Here is a 14419-nt window from a genome sequence, read left to right as displayed (position 1 = left end):
ACAATTTTTGGTTCAGACCTTGGACAGCACTTGTTTATTGGTGCTGTCCAATCAGCAAGGACAACCCAGGTTGTGAACCAAAAATGGTCCGGCTTCTAAACTTACATTCTTGCTTTTCAAATAAAGATAGCAAGAGAATAAAGAAAAATTGATAATAGGAGTAAATTAGTTGCTTAACATTGGATGCTTTATCTGAATCATGAAAGAAAAAATGTGGGTTCAGTGTCCCTTTAATAACATTTAAACCTCTAAATGTCTGCCTCTTTCTAAGCCACTACAGAGAGCAACTTAATCAAATTCTTTTTTATTACCTTTTCACAACAGGGGACTGCTTGTTCATGTGTGTCATATAGATAACATTGTGCTCACTCCTGTGGAGTTGTGCAGGACACACTATTAACTAAAATACAAGTCAATAGAAAATAAATAAATAGCCCTGAGATAAGGGGGCTGTCAGAAGGAGCTTAGATACAAGGTAATCACAGAGGTAAAAAGTGTATTAATATAACCATGTTGGCTGTGCAAAACTAGGGAATGGGAAATAAAGGGATTATCTATTTTTTTAAACAATAAACATTTTGGAGTTGACTGTCCCTTTAAGGGAATACAAGAGTGCATGCTACCCCAGTCTGCATATTTTTTGTTTTTGTAATATCAGAATATTAGTTTGTGATTGGTTAGCAGGGGTTCTTTTGTTCTGGGGGATAGGGAAATCAGTGAAAGGAATAAGCATAAAACAATATACTACATTGACAAAATAAAGCAGCAGTTTTCAATGCAAAAATATTCTTATATATGAAGGTTTATAATCGTGTAGTTTACAATTTGTGTTTAGTGTCCCTTTAAAGTGAGGAGGGAAATAAAGTAACTGTGGCTGCACATGTCAAATAGGCGCTCCCATGTAAGTCCGAGGACAAGCATCATGATTGGATGCCTGAAGTCCCTTTACAAGAAGATGTGGGACTGAGGAGATTTTGAGGTCAAATATTTTCCTTTTTTCCTTCATGATGATCATGTGATATTTTCTAGTCAGCATTTTACAGGTATGCTGCTTTCAAGTGATTCAGCATTTGGGTAACATATCTCTTTGATGTTATTGTTTCCTTTTATTCTGTATGTCCTGCAGCTAGATTTAAAATAACAGCCACATCAGTGTTCTTGTATTTTGCTATACTATGCATCCATATGAGTGAAGCAATATGATCATTTCCATACCTATTCAAATGCAACTAATCACTGTGACATAGTTTCCAACTGTCCAATTTTTCCCGGGACAGTCCAGTTTTTTTCTTCCTGTCTATTAAGTCTGTCCCTTGTTCAGTTTAATCTGTATTTAGTTTAAAGATACAGCGAACTTATGTGCAGAATTCTGTAACAAGGATAGTTTACCTTTTAAAAAAGATGTGAAATTATATACATTTATGCACCCTAAAGTTTTCTTACCATTAATATATAGCTGTCCTCTTCGGCACTGCAGTTTATAAAAAATGTATCACAGGATGACTGTCTAAATGCCTGATTGCACCGTTCAACTAAACATAGGGCGCCCCCGCGCTGGGTATACTGTTGTAACATTTTATTTTTTACATTTTTACTATATTTACTGTCCCTCTAATTATATTGTGTGCAGTGCAGTACTCCCACCACAGGGGACGCTGTGGCTTTTGATTTTACTCTCTTGTCATTACCAGTCTCATGCATACTGCGTTACATATTTTTGTAGTCTTCTTTATCGGTGCTCTTCTTTTATATTAAAGGTTAGCATCAGGTAAAGGGAAGGCCTGAGATGATATATATAATACCAGAAAGCAAGAGGTGATGAAGCAAGGCATGTCAATAGTGTGTGTTACACAATTTGGAACATGTTTAGTTATCGCCATTTATATACTGAGGCTTTGTTTAGCTGTCTCTCTCATGAGACTGGGATTCACAGAACATACCAAAATATTTACTGGGGTAATTCTGTGTCTATTAAACTACTGACAGCAATCACTGCAGCAGCAAAGATTAAAAATGAATATCTACCTCATAATAGGGTGACCAGATGTCCCCGATTTTAGGGGACAGTCCACGAATTGAGGAGTCTGTCCCTGGAAAAAATTATGTCGATCGAAGCCCGTGCATGTTAGAGGTGTTCGTGGGAAGTACGTAATCTTTCTAAGATTTTGATTGGTCAAAAACTACAAAGTAGGGGTATCTTCTGGTGATTGATTTTACTAGTGGCCTATCATGAGGCATTATTACTAAAGCGTGTAAAAAAAAATGTGTATCCTTGGCTTTGAATAACGCGTGCGTGTTAAAAACCCACCGAAAGGGTACTGCGTTCCTTGTAGGGGTATGTTATAGTATAGGTTTGACATTTTTACTCGCGCTTTTTGGATAAAAGGAATTCTAGTTCTCTATCGAAGAATAAGATTATCGAGAAATAACTTTTTCTTATGTAGGTGTTTGAGCTTGTCATATACAGGCCTGGAATCCTTAACCTCAATTAATGAATCGGGCTGCTTGGATTGGTGGTAAAAGATAGGGAAGCAATGTGGGAAACCCTCCGGCTTTCTAAATTTTACTAGGCCTTTATTTTTTTATTTTTTGAGGGGAACAAAGCAGGGATTAAACACATAAGCGAGATTTCCCCTGGCCGGTTAGTGTTGCAAGTCATCACTTGCAAACTAACCGGCCAGGTGAAATCTCGCTTATGTGTTTAATCCCTGCTTTGTTCCCCTCAAAACTATGGGCAAAATATAATTTACTGTAAGGAGTTTAAAAAAAAAGTCCCCGGATTTCATTTTAAAAATCTGGTCACCTTACCTTATAAAATGCCACCTACTTGTGAAACTTTCAATAGTGTTTTAACAAACGTAAAACATAAATTTGTGGTGTCCTGCTATGGAGATGCTAAAGGGTTAATCATTTAACCCTTGCTTGCTTATTTAGGTATGTGCTGTAAAAGTATTCTTCTTATGCCAATTATGTGCTTGAGAGTAAGGGAGGCAACGAGGAGCTTGATGATTTAACCTGCATTAAAGGGCTATAACAGTGCAAAAAAGAAAATGCTCTGATATGTCAGAGCATTTTATTATTGTGCTGTGGCTTGTATATAACTATGTGTTTAACACCTGCACAGGGATTAAATACATAACAAAAGTAAGTTACAGAGCAATAATGCACTACTGGGAGCTAGCTGAGCACAACTGCTGAGACAGTGACAAATGACAAATGTGTGTAGCTACCAATAAACTACTAGTAATGCATCGCTGATGCTGAGACTATGTACATATTATTTTCAACAAAGGTACCAAAGAGAACAAAGTAAATTTGATAATAAATGGGAAAATCTATTCCATAATTTTTATTTATAAAGATAGATAATCCCTTTATTACCTATTACCCAGTTTTGCATAACCAACACTGTTGTATTAACCCTTTAAGGACACAGCTTTCAGTTTGCTCAATTGTTTTATGACGGAAAAATTCCGCCATATGTCCTTAAGAGGTTAAATACACTTTTTACCTCTGTGATTACCTTGTATCTACGCCTCTGCAGACTACCCCTTAATTTCACTTATTTTGACAGACTTGCATTTTAGCCAATCAGTGCAGACTCATAGGTAACACAACAGGAGTGAACTAGTGCTATCTAGCTGTGAACAAAACTGTCAAAATTCACTGAGATAGTGTAACAGAAAAAAAAGTGCAGCCAAATACTGTTTTATCTTCAAATATATCGAATTGACCTTAAAGAGACGTGAAAACCCCAATTTTTCTTTCATTTTTCAAAGCATACAAAAAACTTTTCAATTTAATTCTATTATCAAATTGACTTTACTATTTATTTACTATTAATTAATTATATGGCTGAAGTTTGCAACAATGCTTTTAACAGTTACGATTATCCAAGCATTTCTGCCATCTAGTGCTCAAAAGTGTGTAACAACTGCTAATAGATGCAATATATATACAGTATATATATATATATATATATATATATATATATATATATATTACGCTCCAGACGAGTGTATGCTCCCAAGTTTACTCTTTTCAGCTGATACCAAGAGAGCGAAATAAGCTTTATAATAAAAGAACATTTAAAAGCCTTTTTTATAAATTCTAAAAAAAATGTGTTTTATTTTTATTTTAGATCACTTTTTTTTTTTTTTTTCCCTGGTTCCTAACTTTTTGGGCTGGCTTGTAGGCATTTTCCTTTTTTAAGATTTAAACTTGAAAACAATACTGGCAATCTATAACCAAAGAGCACTTAAATATACATTCAAAAGTACATACTCCATTCAATAATCTTAGTGCCTACACATCAGGAATAATATTTGTATTAAAACTATTTATTCCCCACCTTCCTCTAGCGTCGCCATGTTGAAATCTATTTTTCACTATATTCCAGTGTTGACCTGTTTGCACATGTGCAGTAACTCTCCTTCAGATACCTGCAGTGTAACCTTAGTTCCATAATGGTAGAACTCATGATTAGAGATAGGTGCATGAAGTATATTTAATGTTTGTATTACTTTAAGGGTCAGAAACTTCTCTCAATGAATAAGATATTGACCACTCTTGGACCAGCTTCACTAATAGCACCAAAGCAATTACTAGGGGGGAAAAGGGCCACTTTTGGACCCATAGGGGTAGGTTTACCAAGCAGCGGATGCTGCTATCAACCCCTGTACTTTCGGCTTCCCGGAAATGTAAGTTAAGAAGCAGCGGCCATAAGACCGCTGCTCCTTAACTCGTCCGCCACCTCTGAAGTGGCAGACAGAAATCATCCTGATCGGATACGATCGGGTTGATTGCCATCCCCTGCTAGCGACCGATTGGCCGCAAATGTGTAGGGGGCAGCATTGCACAAGCATTTCACAAGAAATGATAAATAGCATATATTGTCTGCATTTTTTTCGATGCCCGCACATTGATAAATCTACCCCATAATCTAAACTTACACTTATATGACTCCATCTAAAGTGGTAAAATTAATAATGAACCTAGCCCAATTGAAATGTACATAAAGATTATTTTAACAGATATTCTCTTTTTTCACACCAGAGCTTGACAAATGTGTTCAAAATCTAGGAGCCAGCCCAAAAATGTAGGTGCCAGAAAATTGACCATACCTATGAAATATGATCTATTTATTTATTTAATAATCATCATCATAATAACTCAATAATGATGGCAGCCATGTATCTTGGGGACTCTAAATCAGAGTGCCAGGGCCTAACTTTACCAGTAGCTCCCTGGCGCCCATGTTTGTCAAACCCTGTTCTCTATAAACAGCCTAAATCACAGAAAAAAGATTCATAGACAAATAAGTCTCATGATGCCAATACTTCTTTAGGGCCACAGAACATAAGGAATGTAAGAGCAAAAGGTAATTAAGATCTCATAGAATGACTAACTGCAGCTCCATATCTCCATATCTTAAAAGGGACAGTGCATAGAAACAGGCATGCAGAAGTTATATAAGGGAGCAATGGAGAAAGGATAATCTGAAACTGTTAATAGCCTCAGTCATCTGTGGTAATCAGTTGTTTTCAAATATCAACTGAACACGTTAATAAGAAAACATGCGCAGAGAGAGGGTTTGATAGCAAGGAAACAGTTCTCAGATTAATAGCGATACTCTGGGTCTCTTGACAAACAGGGTAAGCTGAACACACTCAAACCTCACCTATGTTAGTTTCCTGCTGCAGGAGGCAGACAATCACAACCTCTGCAATAATGGTCATAGGACTCCCGATCACCTTACCATATAGATCCTTAGAACTTAGCTGTTCTCCTAATCACCTCCTTAACTTCTTTGAAATATTGAGATTGCTCTGTATGGTAAGAATAGCATACCCCCCAACTGTCCCGATTTTCGCGGGACAGTCCCGATTTTAGGGGTCTATCCCCCTGTCCCGGGTTGCTAGCCATCTGTCCCGATTTGCCCCAGACATTAAAAAAAATATATATATATATATTTTTTTTTTTTAAATTCTATTGGGCCCATACTCAGAAGCAGCTGGCTTTGCTCTCACAGGGTTAGATACCTGTTAGATTCCCTGTGGAAAAGGAATGGTGTGTGGGTTAAGCAGGAGTAAGAAGGCTGTATACACTCTGACCACGGGTAATGGTGACCTCTCTAACCTACCTCTGGTAGTGATGATGTCTAACTCCTGGTGATAATACTAGCATGCCTTCAGTTTTATACAATGAGCAGTGCTAATACCAGGGTAACGAACAGTGGCAGCCGCAGACTGCCAGCTAATGTGCTTGCCAACCCCAGGGCCCCGTACAACGAATTACAGATACCCATATATGATTTAGTGTATGTGTCTATCTGTATCCTTAACTGTGTGTGTGTATCTGCATGTATAAGTGTATACTATGTAGTGTGTGTGTGTCTGCATGTATAAGTGTATACTATGTAGTGTCTGTGTATCTGCATGTATAAGTGTATGCGGCATGTATAAGTGTATGCTATGTAATGTGTGTGTGTGTATCTGCATGTATAAGTGTATACTATGTAGTGTATGTGTATCTGCATGTATAAGTGTATGCTATGTAGTGTGTGTATCTTCATGTGTAAGTGTATGCTATGTAGTGTGTGTGTATCTGCATGTATAAGTGTATGCTATGTAGTGTGTGTGTATCTGCATGTATAAGTGTATGCTATGTAGTGTGTGTGTATCTGCATGTATAAGTGTATGCTATGTAGTGTGTGTGTATCTGCATGTATAAGTGTATGCTATGTAGTGTGTGTGTATCTGCATGTGTAAGTGTATGCTATGTAGTGTGCTACTGTGCATTTTTGCTGACTTTAAAGGCCAGAATCTAGAATATTAATGGTGAATGCAGAGAGCAGTTTTAATGAATGTATTATTAAATGTCCAATTAAGATAAAAATATTTAGCAATGTCCTTGCAAAGGCTAATTAAATACATAGCTCACATAGCTATGCCAGTGGTTTGAGCTTGTGTTTGATTTGCTGCCTAAGTATATTAAAATATATGACTTTATTTAGAATTTTATTTATATTACTTTGTTCTTATGATCTTTTAAGCCCCGCCCACCACATTTCATTTTTTTTGCAGTGTGTGTGTGTGTGTGTGGGGGGGGGGGTTGGGCTGTCCCTCTTTTGAATTTTGAAATGTTGGGAGGTATGGAATAGATCTACGGTATTGTTATCACTTGGCTCTGTTGCCCTATCGGAACATATAAGTGTTATGGTAAGCAAATTGTTTATCTTTGAAGAAATCTTCTTGTTGTATACCACATTTTGTAAAATATTATGAGCCTGTGTTCTGATCACTGCTCTGTAAAGCCATTGGTGTATGGGCTAACATTGAGTGAGGTAAGGTAGCCTGTGCCAGCTCACTCTTAACGTCATTAAAGGTAAAGAGACAATAGCTTCTGAAGAGCTCTAAGGGCAGTCTCCACAATTGTTGCCACCTTCAAATGATGACCCTAATAACAGGAGTTCTGGAATCACACTAACTGAAGAGTTATTAGGAACTTATAGTTTCCTACCTATAGTCCCAGGCTGCTTTAGATCGCCATATCATAACAGGTTTGATGATGCATGTCAGCATCTGAGTGAGGGAGTGGGGGTGAGACTCAGCACTGCAGCACCACTGACACTTGCACCACTATGGATATATGCAGACCACACCACTGATATCTGCATCACTATGGTTATATGCAGACCACACCAGAGACCTACACCACTATGGTTATATGCACGCCACACCACTGAGACCTTCCCCACTATGGTTATAAGCAGGCTACACCATTGAGACCTTCCCCACTATGGTTATATGCAGGCCACACCCCTGAGACCTGCACCACTATGGTAATAGGAAGGCCATGCCACTGAGACCTTCCCCATTATGGTTAAATGCAGGCCACACCACTGAGACCTGCACCACTATGGTTATATGCAGTCCCAAACCACTGAGACCTGCACCACTATGGTTATATGCAGGCCACACCACTGAGACCTACACCAATATGGTTATATGCAGGCCACACCACTGAGACATGCACCACTATGGTTATATGCAGGCCACACCACTGAGACCTGCACCAATATGGTTATATGCAGGCCACACCACTGAGACCTGCACCACTATGGTTATATGCAGGCCACACCACTGAGACCTGCACCACTATGGTTATATGCAGGCTACACCACTGAGACCTGCACCACTATGGTTATATGCAGGCTGGACCACTAAGACCTACACCAATATGATTATATGCAGGCCACACCCCTGAGACCTGCACCACTATGGTTATATGCAGGCCGCACCAATATGGTTAAATTCAGGTCTCAGTGGTTTATCTTTGAAGAAATCTTCTTGTTGTATACCACATTTTGTAAAATATTATGAGCCTGTGTTCTGATCACTGCTCTGTAAAGCCATTGGTGTATGGGCTAACATTGAGTGAGGTAAGGTAGCCTGTGCCAGCTCACTCTTAACGTCATTAAAGGTAAAGAGACAATAGCTTCTGAAGAGCTCTAAGGGCAGTCTCCACAATTGTTGCCACCTTCAAATGATGACCCTAATAACAGGAGTTCTGGAATCACACTAACTGAAGAGTTATTAGGAACTTATAGTTTCCTACCTATAGTCCCAGGCTGCTTTAGATCGCCATATCATAACAGGTTTGATGATGCATGTCAGCATCTGAGTGAGGGAGTGGGGGTGAGACTCAGCACTGCAGCACCACTGACACTTGCACCACTATGGATATATGCAGACCACACCACTGATATCTGCATCACTATGGTTATATGCAGACCACACCAGAGACCTACACCACTATGGTTATATGCACGCCACACCACTGAGACCTTCCCCACTATGGTTATAAGCAGGCTACACCATTGAGACCTTCCCCACTATGGTTATATGCAGGCCACACCCCTGAGACCTGCACCACTATGGTAATAGGAAGGCCATGCCACTGAGACCTTCCCCATTATGGTTAAATGCAGGCCACACCACTGAGACCTGCACCACTATGGTTATATGCAGTCCCAAACCACTGAGACCTGCACCACTATGGTTATATGCAGGCCACACCACTGAGACCTGCACCACTATGGTTATATGCAGGCCACACCACTGAGACCTGCACCACTATGGTTATATGCAGGCCACACCACTGAGACCTGCACCAATATGGTTATATGCAGGCCACACCACTGAGACCTGCACCACTATGGTTATATGCAGGCCACACCACTGAGACCTGCACCACTATGGTTATATGCAGGCTACACCACTGAGACCTGCACCACTATGGTTATATGCAGGCTGGACCACTAAGACCTACACCAATATGATTATATGCAGGCCACACCCCTGAGACCTGCACCACTATGGTTATATGCAGGCCACACCACTGAGACCTGCACCACTATGGTTATATGCAGGCCACACCACTGAGACCTGCACCACTATGGTTATATGCAGGCCGCACCAATATGGTTAAATTCAGGTCACACCACTGAGACCTGCACCGCTTTGTTTAATTGCAGGCCACAGCACTGAGACCTGCACCACTATGGTTATATGCAGGCCACACCACTGAGACCTGCACCACTATGGTTATATGCAGGCCACACCACTGAGACCTGCACCACTATGGTTATATGCAGGCCACACCACTGACACCTACACCACTATGGTTATATGCAGGCCACACCACTGAGATCTGCACAACTATGGTTTTATTCAGGCCACACCACTGAGACCTGCACAACTATGGTTATATGCAGGCCACACCACTGAGAAATGCACAACTATGGTTATATGCAGGCCACACCACTGAGACCTACACCACTTTAGTTATATGCAGGGCACACCACTGAGACCTGCACCACTATGGACACCACTGAGACCTGCACCACTATGGTTATATGCAGGCTTAACCATTGAGACCTACACCACTATCGACACCACTGAAACCTGCACCACTATGGTTATATGCAGGCCGAACCACTGAGACTTACACCACTATGGACACCATTGAGACCTGCACCCCTATGGTTATATGCAGGCCACACTACTGAGACCTACCCCACTATGGACACCCCTGAGACCTGCACCGCTATGGTTATATGCAGGCCACACCACTGAGACCTACACCACTATGGTTATATGCAGGCCACACCACTGAGACCTGCACCGCTATGGTCATATGCAGGCCACACCACTGAGACCTGCACCACTATGGTTATATGCAGGCCGAAGCATTGAGACCTACACCACTATGGACACCACTGAGACCTGCACCACTATGTTTATATGCAGGCCGAACCACTGAGACCTACACCATTATGAACACCATTGAGACCTGCACCCCTATGGTTATATGCAGGCCACACCACTGAGACCTGCACCACTATGGTTATATGGAGGCCGAACCACTAAGACCTACACCACTATGGACACCACTGAGAACTGCACCCCTATGGTGATATGCAGGCCACACCACTGAGACCTGCACCACTATGGTTATATGCAGGCCGAACCACTGAGACCTACACCACTATGGACACCACTGAGACCTGCACCGCTATGGTTATATGCAGGCCACACCACTGAGACTTGCACCCCTATGGTTATATGCAGGCCACACCACTGAGACCTGCACAACTATGGTTATATGCAGGCCACACCACTGAGACCTACACCACTATGGTTATATGCAGGCCACACCACTGAGACCTGCACCACTATGGACACCACTGAGACCTACACCACTATGGTTATATGCAATCTGAACCATTAAGACCTGCACCACTATGGTTATATGCAGGCCTGACCACTGAGACCTGCACCACTATGGTTATATGCAGGCCACACCACTGAGACTTGCACCCCTATGGTTATATGCAGGCCACACCACTGAGACCTGCACAACTATGGTTATATGCAGGCCACACCACTGAGACCTACACCACTATGGTTATATGCAGGCCACACCACTGAGACCTGCACCACTATGGACACCACTGAGACCTACACCACTATGGTTATATGCAATCTGAACCATTAAGACCTGCACCACTATGGTTATATGCAGGCCTGACCACTGAGACCTGCACCCCTATGGCTATACGCAGGCCACACCACTGAGACCTGCACCACTATGGTTATATGCAGGCCACACCACTGAGACCTGCACCACTATGGTTATATGCAGACTACACCACTGAGACCTGTACCACTATGGTTATATGCAGGCCACACCCCTGAGACCTACACCACTATGGTTATATGCAGGCCTGACCACTGAGACCACCACCCCTATGGTTATATGCAGACCACACCACTGAGACCTGCACCACTATGGTTATATGCAGGCTACACCACTGAGACCTGCAACACTATGGTTATATGCAGGCTGGACCACTAAGACCTACACCAATATGATTATATGCAGGCTACACCACTGAGACCTGCACCACTATGGTTATATGCAGGCTGGACCACTAAGACCTACACCAATATGATTATATGCAGGCCACACCCCTGAGACCTGCACCACTATGGTTATATGCAGGCCATACCCCTAAGACCTACACCACTATGGTTAGATGCAGGCCACACCACTGAGACCTGCACCACTATGGTTATATGCAGGCCACACCACTGAGACCTGCACCACTATGGTTATATGCAGGCCGCACCAATATGGTTAAATTCAGGTCACACCACTGAGACCTGCACCACTTTGTTTAATTGCAGGCCACAGCACTGAGACCTGCACCACTATGGTTATATGCAGGCCACACCACTGAGACCTGCACCACTATGGTTATATGCAGGCCACACCACTGAGACCTGCACCACTATGGTTATATGCAGGCCACACCACTGACACCTACACCACTATGGTTATATGCAGGCCACACCACTGAGATCTGCACAACTATGGTTTTATTCAGGCCACACCACTGAGACCTGCACAACTATGGTTATATGCAGGCCACACCACTGAGAAATGCACAACTATGGTTATATGCAGGCCACACCACTGAGACCTACACCACTTTAGTTATATGCAGGGCACACCACTGAGACCTGCACCACTATGGACACCACTGAGACCTGCACCACTATGGTTATATGCAGGCTTAACCATTGAGACCTACACCACTATCGACACCACTGAAACCTGCACCACTATGGTTATATGCAGGCCGAACCACTGAGACTTACACCACTATGGACACCATTGAGACCTGCACCCCTATGGTTATATGCAGGCCACACCACTGAGACCTACCCCACTATGGACACCCCTGAGACCTGCACCGCTATGGTTATATGCAGGCAACACCACTGAGACCTACACCACTATGTTTATATGCAGGCCGAACCACTGAGACCTACACCATTATGAACACCATTTAGACCTGCACCCCTATGGTTATATGCAGGCCACACCACTGAGACCTGCACCACTATGGTTATATGGAGGCCGAACCACTAAGACCTACACCACTATGGACACCACTGAGAACTGCACCCCTATGGTGATATGCAGGCCACACCACTGAGACCTGCACCGCTATGGTCATATGCAGGCCACACCACTGAGACCTGCACCACTATGGTTATATGCAGGCCGAAGCATTGAGACCTACACCACTATGGACACCACTGAGACCTGCACCACTATGTTTATATGCAGGCCGAACCACTGAGACCTACACCATTGAGACCTGCACCCCTATGGTTATATGCAGGCCACACCACTGAGACCTGCACCACTATGGTTATATGGAGGCCGAACCACTAAGACCTACACCACTATGGACACCACTGAGAACTGCACCCCTATGGTGATATGCAGGCCACACCACTGAGACCTGCACCACTATGGTTATATGCAGGCCGAACCACTGAGACCTACACCACTATGGACACCACTGAGACCTGCACCGCTATGGTTATATGCAGGCCACACCACTGAGACTTGCACCCCTATGGTTATATGCAGGCCACACCACTGAGACCTACACAACTATGGTTATATGCAGGCCACACCACTGAGACCTACACCACTATGGTTATATGCAGGCCACACCACTGAGACCTGCACCACTATGGACACCACTGAGACCTACACCACTATGGTTATATGCAATCTGAACCATTAAGACCTGCACCACTATGGTTATATGCAGGCCTGACCACTGAGTCCTGCACCACTATGGTTATATGCAGGCCACACCACTGAGACTTGCACCCCTATGGTTATATGCAGGCCACACCACTGAGACCTGCACAACTATGGTTATATGCAGGCCACACCACTGAGACCTACACCACTATGGTTATATGCAGGCCACACCACTGAGACCTGCACCACTATGGACACCACTGAGACCTACACCACTATGGTTATATGCAATCTGAACTATTAAGACCTGCACCAATATGGTTATATGCAGGCCTGACCACTGAGACCTGCACCCCTATGGCTATACGCAGGCCACACCACTGAGACCTGCACCACTATGGTTATATGCAGGCCACACCACTGAGACCTGCACCACTATGGTTATATGCAGACTACACCACTGAGACCTGTACCACTATGGTTATATGCAGGCCACACCCCTGAGACCTACACCACTATGGTTATATGCAGGCCTGACCACTGAGACCACCACCCCTATGGTTATATGCAGACCACACCACTGAGACCTGCACCCCTATGGTTATATGCAGACCACACCACTGAGACCTGCACCACTATGGTTATATGCAGGCCTGACCACTGAGACCTGCACCCCTATGGTTATATGCAGGCCACACCACTGAGACCTGCACAACTATGGTCATATGCTGGCCACACCACTGAGACCTACACCACTATGGTTATATGCAGGCCACACCACTGAGACCTGCACAACTATGGTCATATGCAGGCCACACCACTGAGACCTACGCCACTATGGTTATATGCAGGCCACACCACTGAGACCTGCACAACTATGGTTATATGCAGGCCACACCACTGAGACCTACACCACTATGGTTATATGCAGGCCACACCACTGAGACCTGCACCACTATGGACACCACTGAGACCTACACCACTATGGTTATATGCAATCTGAACCATTAAGGCCTGCACTACTATGGTTATATGCAGGCCTGACCACTGAGACCTGCACCCCTATGGCTATACGCAGGCCACACCACTGAGACCTGCACCACTATGGTTATATGCAGGCCACACCACTGAGACCTGCACCACTATGGTTATATGCAGACTACACCACTGAGACCTGTACCACTATGGTTATATGCAGGCCAAACCATTGAGACCTACACCACTATGGTTATATGCAGGCCACACCACTGAGACCTCCACCGCTATGGTTTTATGCAGGCCACAC

The sequence above is a fragment of the Bombina bombina genome, chromosome 10, assembly GCF_027579735.1.
Source record: "Bombina bombina isolate aBomBom1 chromosome 10, aBomBom1.pri, whole genome shotgun sequence".
Taxonomy (NCBI): Eukaryota; Metazoa; Chordata; class Amphibia; order Anura; family Bombinatoridae; genus Bombina; species Bombina bombina.
This window is presented reverse-complemented; position numbering follows the sequence as displayed.